This window comes from Apostichopus japonicus, chromosome 2 (genome assembly GCF_037975245.1).
Source record: "Apostichopus japonicus isolate 1M-3 chromosome 2, ASM3797524v1, whole genome shotgun sequence".
In the NCBI taxonomy this organism is placed as follows: domain Eukaryota; kingdom Metazoa; phylum Echinodermata; class Holothuroidea; order Aspidochirotida; family Stichopodidae; genus Apostichopus; species Apostichopus japonicus.
Genome location: NC_092562.1, coordinates 22778635 through 22791463, shown reverse-complemented (window position 1 = coordinate 22791463; position 12829 = coordinate 22778635).

Here is a 12829-nt window from a genome sequence, read left to right as displayed (position 1 = left end):
GAAAAAGAAATAAATAGACGTAAAGTGGTGTCCTAACAAGCATCATAACTGCTTTTTGAACTGCTGTGTTATGTTTTTCTCCTCTTGCGAGAGATTTTGTATAATCGCAGTTTCTTTAAGGTTAAAACTGACGCATGATAATGTACTTTGGCATGCGAATAGCAGATAACCCCGAACTACATTAGGTCAAAAGGATTGCTGGAAGGTTGATCGGTTAAATGAAGTAAATATATGACTTATAATTTATATATAGTGATTCAACTTATTATACTTCCTTAGAAAAACTACTGCAGTTCTTTGGAAGATTTCGAAATTGTAGTTCATGGTTGAGTCAGGCCTTTGTCTCATATCGATAATTTTGGAATTGTCGAAAGCAATAAATGATCATCTCCCCGATTTTAGAAAGGTACACAGAGTTTCAGAGTGACGGGGGGGGGGGGGGGGTACACGAATGAAAATCGGCTGGGTCAACCATGACAAAAGATGTACTTATTTAACCAGCTTGAAACCATGAAAATTCTAACGACCAGGAAGAACCATTAACCATTACAGAGTTAGCTGCATGTCAACACTTCATTTATTCTTAAAAAGTACAACTGTGGTTTTATTCCAAGGACATCCATATAACCAGATCTGAGCTAAATGCAAAAATACACCATGAAAATACATTTGAAGATGTTATCGCGCCAGTTGACATAATTCATAAATTGAGCAGATATAGTTACCGACAAATGAGGTGGCCTTCTAAAATTGTGTTAATATCTTTAAGCTGTTAGCCTTATCTCATTATCGAGGGCTCTAAAGTTAAAGATATGCATTTATAAAGAGTGCAAAAAAGTCATCGACTAACATTAGATTTTTTTTGTCTTTTAGTTTTAAGGATCATCTTTAATCGGAAATAAAAAAGAAAAGAAGATTATATGGCGTAATTACTATTCACATAATCTAATGCGATTTAAGGACTGTCGTCATTTTATACTTTCTTTCTTTCTTTGTTATTTTTGTTTGTTATATAGCATTTTACAAATGGTTTCGCCTTGCGTATTGTGAAGTATGATAGTTAGGATGTTTCATCAAAGAGTCGAGCTATAAACTTGTCCAGATAATGACGACCAAAGCGGAAGACGTTGCTTGCAGAAGCCAAAGCTTTCTGCGTTTTTTTTTTCTTGCACAGATTACTTCAGAAATCACAATATTGAAAGCAAGCACTAGTAAACAAGAAATTAATGATTTCATAGAAGAGTTAGAAAAAGGGAGGGAGGAGGGGGGTGGGGTGTTCATGTTATACCGAAAATAACTACCGAAATAGCTTTGCATAATAGAACATCGGTAAAAAAAAGTAATGTATGCAGGCCGTGCGCGTATACTCTCGTGCTATATCTTTCCACTATATCCTCTTCTGAGCAAACAGTATTTTTATAGATTACATTTATAATGCTAAACAATTTTCAGATCAGGGTGCCCTGCCTATCTCTGGATCTTCCACTTAAAAAGTAAAGACTGCACTGTATAACATCATCCTTATTAAACTGCATCCGATCATTGTTTTTCTATTCTTATTAATTAACATCTAAGAAGGATTATTCCATAGTATCTCGTAATCATTGGAACATTATTGACGGTATTGCTTGAATTATATTATAATACAAAATATCAAATAAATCAATGTTGGTCTCTAAGTACTTATTAATAGTTCAGATTGAAATAATTCATGGTTAATTCTTAAGATAACATTTCAAAACCTTTATAATAAATCCAATTTCATATAGGCTCCTTACATTATATAGTCCATTATAATAGTCTTTCAGCTGGTTACTGCCTACACAACTGCGCCCACTGCGCCCACCTGCACCCACTGCGCCCACTCCACCTACGCCCTTCTGCGGTGTCTGTCTGCCTCTTTCGATTCCCGTAACCCACTAATTTCTTGGTGATGTTTTTTTTTTCTGTTAAAGCAGCTGTCAATGTGATTTGGTTGTGATATTTTTTTTACTCAAACCCCTTATAGAGCAGGCCAGATCATTACAGCCGAATGGTCAAGTTTCTTTCAATTACAATGGAAAAGTCGAAAGGAAAAACTGTCTGGGCCTCAAAACTTTTCATTCGAATATATTAATAAAATAGTTACTCACTAAGAAAACCAAGAAAAAGTTTATTGGCAAAATAAGAACTGCTTTTCTTTGTATTAAAATCAAATTAATATGGAATCAATGCATGTTTAACTTTTGTGTATTTGGCGACGGAAAAAAAAAAGATTTTATGGAAACAGTTCGCCCAGTTGTATATATGACGTAACAATTTTGCTAGTTACATAAACCGCCAAGTGGAGTTTATAAAGCTCTTAATTATTTTATGAATTTATCTATGATAATCCTTCTGGACAAGGTTTTGCTATTAGTACATCGTTTCGAGTTAATTGGTTATACAAATTTATGATAGAAATCTGACAGCGAGTTTCTTAGTTAAATCAATTTTCCATTTCGTTTTGATTCATGCTCGGTTGGTTTGGCTGCTGTAACACATTCTTTGAGGAGTTTTATCGCGATTCATGGCTGCATAACAGAACTCATTTGCCCAAAAAAAACCCGTGGACATTTGGACAAAAATTCCAGGAGAAATGGCCCGAAAGTATGTCAGGTTCCTTAGAGTCATGCCTTTAAGTCGAAATATAGTGACATGTAATATTGGGTTCATAGACGTTACTATTATACCTTACTGTGTGTATTGACTCAAGAGGCCCTTCTTACTCCCTCAGGATAAAACTTAATAAAGATGGATGTGGTGTTACTAGAAAACAAACATGGTTTTAATCATCAAATGGATATAGACTCTACTCACAATAACTTGTATCGAATGGAGGAGCCTATAGTTCAAAGGATTCAAAACGTTTGTCCTTTATCAGCGATTTACCCCAAAAAAAAAAAAAATTTGCTCATGCACTAAACTTTCGTTAAGCTCCTCTTATTGACATATCGTATCCCATACTAAATTCCTTTGCTTATTTTTCTTTTCTCAGCATATCATAATGAACGAAAGATGACTATTCATGAATCTAAATATTCATTCTTTATACAACTAAATTTAAACAGGTTGCAACGTACGTCTCAAACTATGTAGAATATGGAAAGTCAAAGAGGATCACCTGATATATATATATATATATATATATATATATATATATATATATATATATATATATATATATATATATACATATATATATATAATTGCATTTGTAGTGAGTTGGAAAATCCAGAAAAGTGAAAAAACTTCCAGCCTCCACCGGGATTCGAACCCGGGCCTCCCGCTTTATATGCGGACATCGTAACAACTAGGCTATGGACGCTGATTGCATGTCCAGAGGTTCGAAACCGATAAGGAAGGTCGTAATTCCACTGTAGCCATTGTCACCTGTTTCAAACAATACTAGTTCTGTTTTGGTGTCATATTTGCCTTACTCTAGAGATCAAACCAACAATATATATATATATATATATATATATATATATATATATATATATATATATATAAACATGCATGTGCTGATTTAAAATGACATACACATGGTGGTCATTAAATGTATACCAGCCTTAGAAAACTTGATGAAAACTAGAGGTGACATCCCTGGTTACACGGTATTCAAGATACTGAGGCTTTCTATTGCTGGTGCTCGCAGCAAAACAAATGGCTATATGGGGATAGTTAGCAACTAATGGCTGGGTATAACTCAGCCGTTTTGTGCGCAGCAAGAAGAACGAAAGTCTCACAGAACTGACAAAATATGAAGTTCAGTGATACAGATCTTTACAGGTGTACAATGATAGCTTATCTTAATATGTTGAACTTGTTTGCTTAAAACAGTTGCAATTAAATGTACATCAGCAAACATTCAACGTTTACTGTATGGTCGTAGTCTTTCAGAGCAGACATATGTTTTCAGCGCATCCATTGGCGTTCAATATATACATACACCCGACTACGTGTGTTAGTTGGAGACCTATACACACGAATAAAGAAGACTAAAGGCATGAAAATTTGAGTCATATCAGTGTGTATACGTCTCATATAAGTATATATATATATATATATATATATATATATATATATATATATATATATATATATATAAATCGTTGTTTGCGTTGCAGCAGTATCCTTCCGGAATCATGTTTAACCTCGAAAAAGGAGAGGAAATTGACTGTTCTGAAGGCGATAAATAATATTAGCCATATAATCTAATAAAACGCTTCCATTAGCAGACCGTGGTACCTGTATAATTTTCGTTCAGGCTCGAGAGGCGAAGTTTTTTTGTTCATGATGTGATTAAGTTAATTGCAGCAGGCAGTACAGAAAGAAAAAAAAATAACCTATTTCCCTCGTACGAAACAATTATTGCATTATGTTGTCATGGATTATGATTTTCGGCATAATTTGGTTATGATATGTGTAAAAATTAGTTCCCTTTTTTTTTACAGTGAACATGGTTTGGTGTTCGTGGTGAGGATAGAAGTCCGTCGAAAATGTAAGAACCATACTAGGTTGGATCATCGGCCGCTACCTGTTTCACAAGGAAGAAACGAGGTACACCCTTCAGTTTGTATAAGTTTAAGTTAAACCTATATAATAATGATTCTTTACATCACTTTAATCCATTCTTTATGAGTGCAGCAGAAAATTGTTTCCTATCTAAGCTCTATGTTATGAAAATGAGATTAAATTATTATTTATCAAATCAGTTCCTTGGTTCACTTATCTACCTATATGTTTCGTGGACTGTAACCTCTTCCCCTACCCCCCCCCACCCTCTCGCGTCAGGCATGATGACGACAGCAGAAGCTATGTGAAAACCTATCACAGAGAAAATCGCTAACGAACATTGGCTGAAAGCAAGCCTCTCCTTTTCAATGAGTGTTCAGAGAGTTACGAGGTAGGCATATACTAGTCTTGTCGCACCCATTCTTACCTCCGGAACCGCCACTTATCATCCCACCCGAAGTACGAGACTGTATCCCAAGATGAACAACATCAAACCACTGTCGTAATACTGGGGATGGGGTGGGCGGGGGGGGGGTGAATGTGCCCCAATCATCGTTACTGAAGTAAGAGAAGTTGTATCGAAACCATCGAAAGAACAGAGCAATCTTAACATTTCCCAATTCACAAAGTTACAAGAAATATATTATTCCAGAAGTACATACAGCGCAACGAACTAAATGTTGAAATAACCACATGTCTCTAGATTAGCTCAGTTGGTAGAGCGCATACCGGTGCTTATGACCCTAGAGCGCATACCGGTGCTTATGACCCTAGAGCGCATTCCGGTGCTTATGACTCTAGAGCGCATACCGGTGCTTATGACCCTAGAGCGCATACCGGTGCTTATGACCCTAGAGCGCATACCGGTGCTTATGACCCTAGAGCGCACACCGGTGCTTATGACCCTAGAGCGCATACCGGTGCTTATGACCCTAGAGCGCATACTGGTGCTTATGATCCTATAGCGCATACCGGTGCTTATGACCCTAGAGCGCATTCCGGTGCTTATGACCCTAGAGCGCATTCCGGTGCTTATGACCCTAGAGCGCACTCCGGTGCTTATGACTCTAGAGCGCACACCGGTGCTTATGACCCTAGAGCGCACACCGGTGCTTATGACCCTAGAGCGCACACCGGTGCTTATGACCCTAGAGCGCACACCGGTGCTTATGACCCTAGAGCGCACACCGGTGCTTATGACCCTAGAGCGCACACCGGTGCTTATGACCCTAGAGCGCACACCGGTGCTTATGACCCTAGAGCGCACACCGGTGCTTATGACCCTAGAGCGCACACCGGTGCTTATGACCCTAGAGCGCACACCGGTGCTTATGACCCTAGAGCGCACACCGGTGCTTATGACCCTAGAGCGCACACCGGTGCTTATGACCCTAGAGCGCACACCGGTGCTTATGACCCTAGAGCGCACACCGGTGCTTATGACCCTAGAGCGCACACCGGTGCTTATGACCCTAGAGCGCACACCGGTGCTTATGACCCTAGAGCGCACACCGGTGCTTATGACCCTAGAGCGCACACCGGTGCTTATGACCCTAGAGCGCACACCGGTGCTTATGACCCTAGAGCGCACTCCGGTGCTTATGACCCTAGAGCGCACACCGGTGCTTATGACCCTAGAGCGCACACCGGTGCTTATGACCCTAGAGCGCACACCGGTGCTTATGACCCTAGAGCGCACTCCGGTGCTTATGACCCTAGAGCGCACACCGGTGCTTATGACCCTAGAGCGCACACCGGTGCTTATGACCCTAGAGCGCACACCGGTGCTTATGACCCTAGAGCGCATTCCGGTGCTTATGACCCTAGAGCGCATACCGGTGCTTATGACCCTAGAGCGCATACCGGTGCTTATGACCCTAGAGCGCATACCGGTGCTTATGGCCCTAGAGCGCATACCGGTGCTTATGACCCTAGAGCGCATACCGGTGCTTATGAACCTAGACCGCATACCGGTGCTTATGAACCTAGACCGCATACCGGTGCTTATGGCCCTAGAGCGCATACCGGTGCTTATGAACCTAGACCGCATACCGGTGCTTATGAACCTAGACCGCATACCGGTGCTTATGACCCTAGACCGCATACCGGTGCTTATGAACCTAGACCGCATACCGGTGCTTATGACCCTAGAGCGCACTCCGGTGCTTATGACCCTAGAGCGCACACCGGTGCTTATGACCCTAGAGCGCACACCGGTGCTTATGACCCTAGAGCGCATACCGGTGCTTATGACCCTAGAGCGCATTCCGGTGCTTATGACCCTAGAGCGCATACCGGTGCTTATGACCCTAGAGCGCATACCGGTGCTTATGACCCTAGAGCGCATACCGGTGCTTATGGCCCTAGAGCGCATACCGGTGCTTATGACCCTAGAGCGCATACCGGTGCTTATGAACCTAGACCGCATACCGGTGCTTATGAACCTAGACCGCATACCGGTGCTTATGACCCTAGAGCGCATACCGGTGCTTATGAACCTAGACCGCATACCGGTGCTTATGAACCTAGACCGCATACCGGTGCTTATGACCCTAGACCGCATACCGGTGCTTATGAACCTAGACCGCATACCGGTGCTTATGACCCTAGAGTGCATACCGGTGCTTATGAACCTAGAGCGCATACCGGTGTTTATGATCCCGACTGAGGTTACTGTTTCGGATCCCGTTCTATAGCCATAAATACAAGTCGGAAATAATACTCTGCAGCTATACTAGTAAAATTGTCAATCTAAACGCGGAAAGCTCCTTTAACTACATGAATATATGATGACACGCTGTATACAGCTTGTTTACGAACAAATTAATGCATGTTCCATGTGAAAGGTTGATTGATCGCTATCTGTCTTTGCTCTCCGAGTCGATGTACTTAGTAATTAAAGAACATCGTTGATCCGGATATGATGTAATCAAATACATTGCGAAGTATACATGCTCGGTGAAGACGAAGAAATTGAATTGATCATTCAAAGTTTGATCGATAATATCTTGTCACTAGCCAGAAGTATGCCCTAATTAAATGAGCTGTGTGTATCGTTAGAGTATGATGCCTATCAACGTACAGAGCATGAACATGATTTGTGGCCAATTATTGTTTGGAAGTTTGATTAATCGGTGGCTTTTTTTTATTGTCCCAGATGAAAGCTGTTTAATTAAAAGAACATCTTTTCTCACTGGTAAGGTTAGAATATGACTCGATCACTAGGCTAAAAATGACATGATTCATTACAACTCTGTAAAGTCCTACACATTGTCGTTGCCCTAGAAGTATTCAGTATCGGATTCATTATGTAGACCTACTTAGAAGTTTGTTGATATATGCAGTTGTTTCCAAATACTGAGATCCTTTTATTTGATTCCAATTAAACACTAAGGTGGTATCATCCGGATATTACGTAATCAAATAGACATACAATCGTGGAATAAATAACTCAATAATAAATTAATTCTAACAAATCGAAAACGAGTGGTATACAGTTCGTTAAGAGGTATTAAGAGCTGAAATGCTGAATACTTTGTATTATCAATACTATGCCAAGGAAAACGTGAATGTACAGACGTATAGCAGCTATAGGGTACAGACTTCAATAGAAGGTCATTTATTCATGACCCTGGGCATGATAGGTTAGGATATACTTACTGGGTTCACAGTAATAAAACTGATGAATTCACCCAGTTGGGTAAAAAAGATCATATACTTGAAAGTGTTACGTTTACGGTGTCGTAGTTGTGAGAGTGTAATTCATGAGACGGTACAATGAAAACTGCATGAATCACTGTGATCCAACATATTGGTTTCAAGCTAAAAGCCAAAAGTAGTCATTTTACATTTGACCTTAAAGGAGCGTTTCCCGAAGATCTTGACAAATCTTTGATGCTTATGTAGATCTTGAAATCTCATTGAACAACCAAATATACATAATGGCTTGACTAGATATAAATCCTTTTCAAATAATGTACAATAATGTGTTATTACATATATCTCATTGTACAATCAAGTACGCGCGCGTACAATAAAGTACGCAAGTACACGGAGTGTTAGCTCAGTGGTTAACGCCGGTGCCTTCCAATCATTCTGGTCCCCAGTTCAAGTCACTCTAAGATTAATGTATGTCGTCCAGTTACAGAGTTGTTGACAATGGACAATTCATAATCATGGACGTTAAATATGAATCTAAGAGACTGACTTCGGTCAGTTTGCGGCTTTGATAAGCCAATGAGGCTTCTTCGCGAGTTCCTGCTTGCAGGAGGATCTAAAATACATACCTACATACATACATACATACACAAATTACATTATAGCTTGACTAGGCATAACTCTATTTCAAATAATATACAATAATATTTTATTTACATATATCACATGAAAGTGTCTCGGCGACGAATCAAGTACAATATTCGAAACGAATCAGTGCTAATAAAAGTCCTATCAATGAAAACAGCTATGGGCCTACTGAGTAACCCGCTCTAGCTTGGTTAATTGCAATATTAGGTAACTTTCGTTACGTTTGATAAAGATGGAGACCAAAAGCTGTTATTATGTTGTTGTTCAATCAATCAATTCTTTGTCCAACATCGATCAATCAATCAATGAACCAATCCATCAATCATTTAATCTTCCTTGCAATGATTAATTAGTAATTGGTATTGCCTGAGCATTATCACTTTCTTCAACTTTCATTACCAACCCACTGCATCAGTGTATGTATAATATATTGTAAAACAAAAACTCAAAAGTGAAGAGGTTATACGTATATCCTTCGCAATTTCCTTTCACTACACACTAGTATACACCCGTCACTCCAACAAACAAAATATTCGTAAAGTTAATTCCACAAAATAAATAAAACAGGCTTGATTATAGCAAAGTTTGACAGGAATGCGGTGAACGTCACCCCTCCCCCACCCCTCTGCCCCTCCCCAAAACTTTAATTAAAGAAAAAAATATAAGAAAAACGCTTTTCTTCTCAGTTAATATAAAAAGCAAAGCTGCGCGGCTCTGACGTCACCAATCGCATTATATCAATAGACCTATTTAGAAAATTGGTATATACGCGCCATCTTGTTTCGTGTCCGGCAGATAAAGGTTACCCTTCTATACCTGTCGTAGAAACCATCATTTTTCTATCAAGTGATATTTTTTCTTTCTTTTTTCTCTGTGAGACTTTCCTCGTCTAGGTTAATAACCTGATACCGTTGATCCCCGCCATACTCAGAGGCTCACGTATTCATGTATGAATAATGAAACCCCAAGCACCAATTCGTTAGCTAAATCTATTCTGCGTATAGAGTAAGCCTCATGTTTTTTTCATCTTACTCTTTATTAATTTCTTTATTTCTTTGTACGTGTAAAGCAAGTTATATAAATCTCAAACAAAATCTTGACATTGAATCTGACTTTAGAATAGGAGTATATTATTATATATATAAATTTCATCTCACAATTTTGTCCAAAATATAAAGGTATAGATATAATATATAAATATATATATATATATATATATATATAATATATAAATATATATATATATATATATCTTTATACACATATAATATATAAATATAAATATATATATATATATACATACAATATATACATATTAATATATATATATATATATATATACATATATATAATATATATATATATATATATATATATATATATATACATATATATATATATATATATATATATATATATATATTTATATATTATATCTATACCTTTATATTTTGGACAGAATTGTGAGATGAAATTTATATATATAAATATAAATATATATACTACACAAAACTAAAACTTCTCAAAGTTTCCGTGTAGACACTAACGTTAGTTTACGTAAGGCAAGAGAAACAAACTACATTTTCATTCTTGACCATCGAGGAAAGTTGAATGTGAAAAATCTTTATAATTATAACCCGAGGCTCAAAATATAAATCAAAAGTGAAGGGAAATTCTATAATTGAGAAAAAGAATCATGAAGATGGCATATAGAAAGAGAAAATGCTGGCAAAAGGATTACATGCTGACAAAAATTAAAATAGATCGAGTGTATAGGCTACAGATATTGTAGCAATCAAGTAAGTCGTAAGCTATGAACACTCTTAGTTACAAGCTGACGTTATTCATTTTGTCTTGGGCTTCGATGTCTCGTCATGACGTCATTCTTTGAAAGTTGAATCTGTTACTTATTAAATTTAAATATAACACTTAAAGGTGATAGTTCGTCTCCGAAAATAACGTCAATTTCTCAGAGCCCAAAAATTGTATTTTTCCTTCCCGAAGGATGTATAAATCATAAATCAGCTTTTCACAAATGGGGTGTAAATTTTTGTTATTCTGAAATCGCAAAACTTATTCTTTGCTTTGTTTAAGAGACGAATTTTTAGTTTTTGTTTCTTTCCATACGAATACTCCATTGCGTTTGCTATAGTAAATGTGAACAGCCGTTTTCACTTTGATATGAAGCAAACGCCCGTGTAAACCTTTTGATCAAAGCATTGTCTCATGCCAGCTATTGTTCATAATATGATGGGAAGTACGCGTGACTGAGAAAAAAAAACCCTCAGAAAACATGAACCACTGAACACCCAAAAAATAACTGTCAATTAAACGTTTGTTATTGAGAAGGGTTATTAGCGCGTCTTTAAAATTTGGTCGTTGAGCTAAAAATTGAACTTGATTCTACCAGGGATTAACACATCCCTAATTCAACGATATCAATATTATACTTGTAATGCGGTCATACAGTATTTAGAAACAGCCAACGTATTACGTAATTGACCGCCACGCGATGGTATAACCGTCTTCAACGTTTTCTTACTTACTGAATTTAGTCACGAAAAGAGAAATAGTTCTCTACGAATAAAACAGTGTCATATGGGTGTATATGTGTGTGTGTGTGTGTTCATGTATGTATGTACAACATTAATGAAATATATCTACGATGAAAGCGTTGTACACCTGATGTTTTACAGTCAACATGGTTTCCGAACTTGATATTTCTGATATGTTACTCTCGGTAATACGCATATCATCGGATCCTGATGCTGTACGCATTACTATCTGCGCTTTCAACTCTTCACGCTTCCTGAGGGAGATCACCCTGATAACAACCAACATGCTAGCCCGAGGAAGCTATTCTGTTTGATCTAAGACATAGAAGGACGACTAGCTTAATTTGCATAACAATGAAAGATATCACAAAAATCCATATACACCATGCAATATCCTACAACATTTGATATAAGGAAGTCGGTCCTGGTTTTTCCTGGTAATTCGATAACGAAATGTAAATCTAGGTTACATAAATATTAGCGCTCTAAGGAACAATCTAAATTAAATCGTCTTCATCGTTCAACCCTCAGGAGTTATCTTTGAGAAAAACTAGAAAAAATCCCAAAAAACAGACAGCAAGAAAAGAAGGAGGAAAAAAAAGAAGAAAAATAAATTGGAGACACTTATTAATTGCTGCTTTGTTTGGAAACGTGGGACCAGAAGAAAAAGATTAATGAAAAATGGAAGCACGGAAGGAAGTAATACACAGAGGCATAAAGCTTTATATTTTACCTGTCTCTCTGTGTATTATGTTATAAAGAGGTGGATAATGGAGAGAGAGAGGTGGAGAGAGATAAAGGGGGATGATGGAGTGGAGGAGATTTAGCAGGGTACTTTGCCTTTATAGGAAGTATGCCTATATACATCATTAGCTCGCCTTAGCTTATCATATCCTGCACAGCACCACCCAACTCTCCCTGTTAAGAACGTACATACGTTAATACCATGTATAGCTCATCTACTTTGTTCATATATATGTTTACAACGATTCAATTCGCCAACTACAATAGGCAATAAAATTAAAGGTTGAGATCATGTTAGCTGCCCCGCCCAATCCACAACCCCCTGGTATTGCGAAAGTCATCTCTTAGCATCGTTCAAGAAAATAGAATGAATTAAGTAAGGATTTTAAGAAGCGGGCAATCCTATAGTGACTATTACAATGTGGTTGAATAAGGCAATCTGCCGCTCTTACACCCCCACCCCCACCCCACCCCACCACCCCACCACCCCACCACATATTTTTTTTTGGCATTGGGTGGTTAACCTTATCTTGTAATGTTGTGACGTCATTGTCAAATGGCTTGGGCAATGGCCTTGCGATCTAAGGATTGCGGGTTCGAGTCCTGACCAGATCATTGCCTCTCTTTACCCATTTGTAGAAATAGTAACCTGTAAATGTAGTTGCGTGCTGCACCCTTTGAGAAATCCC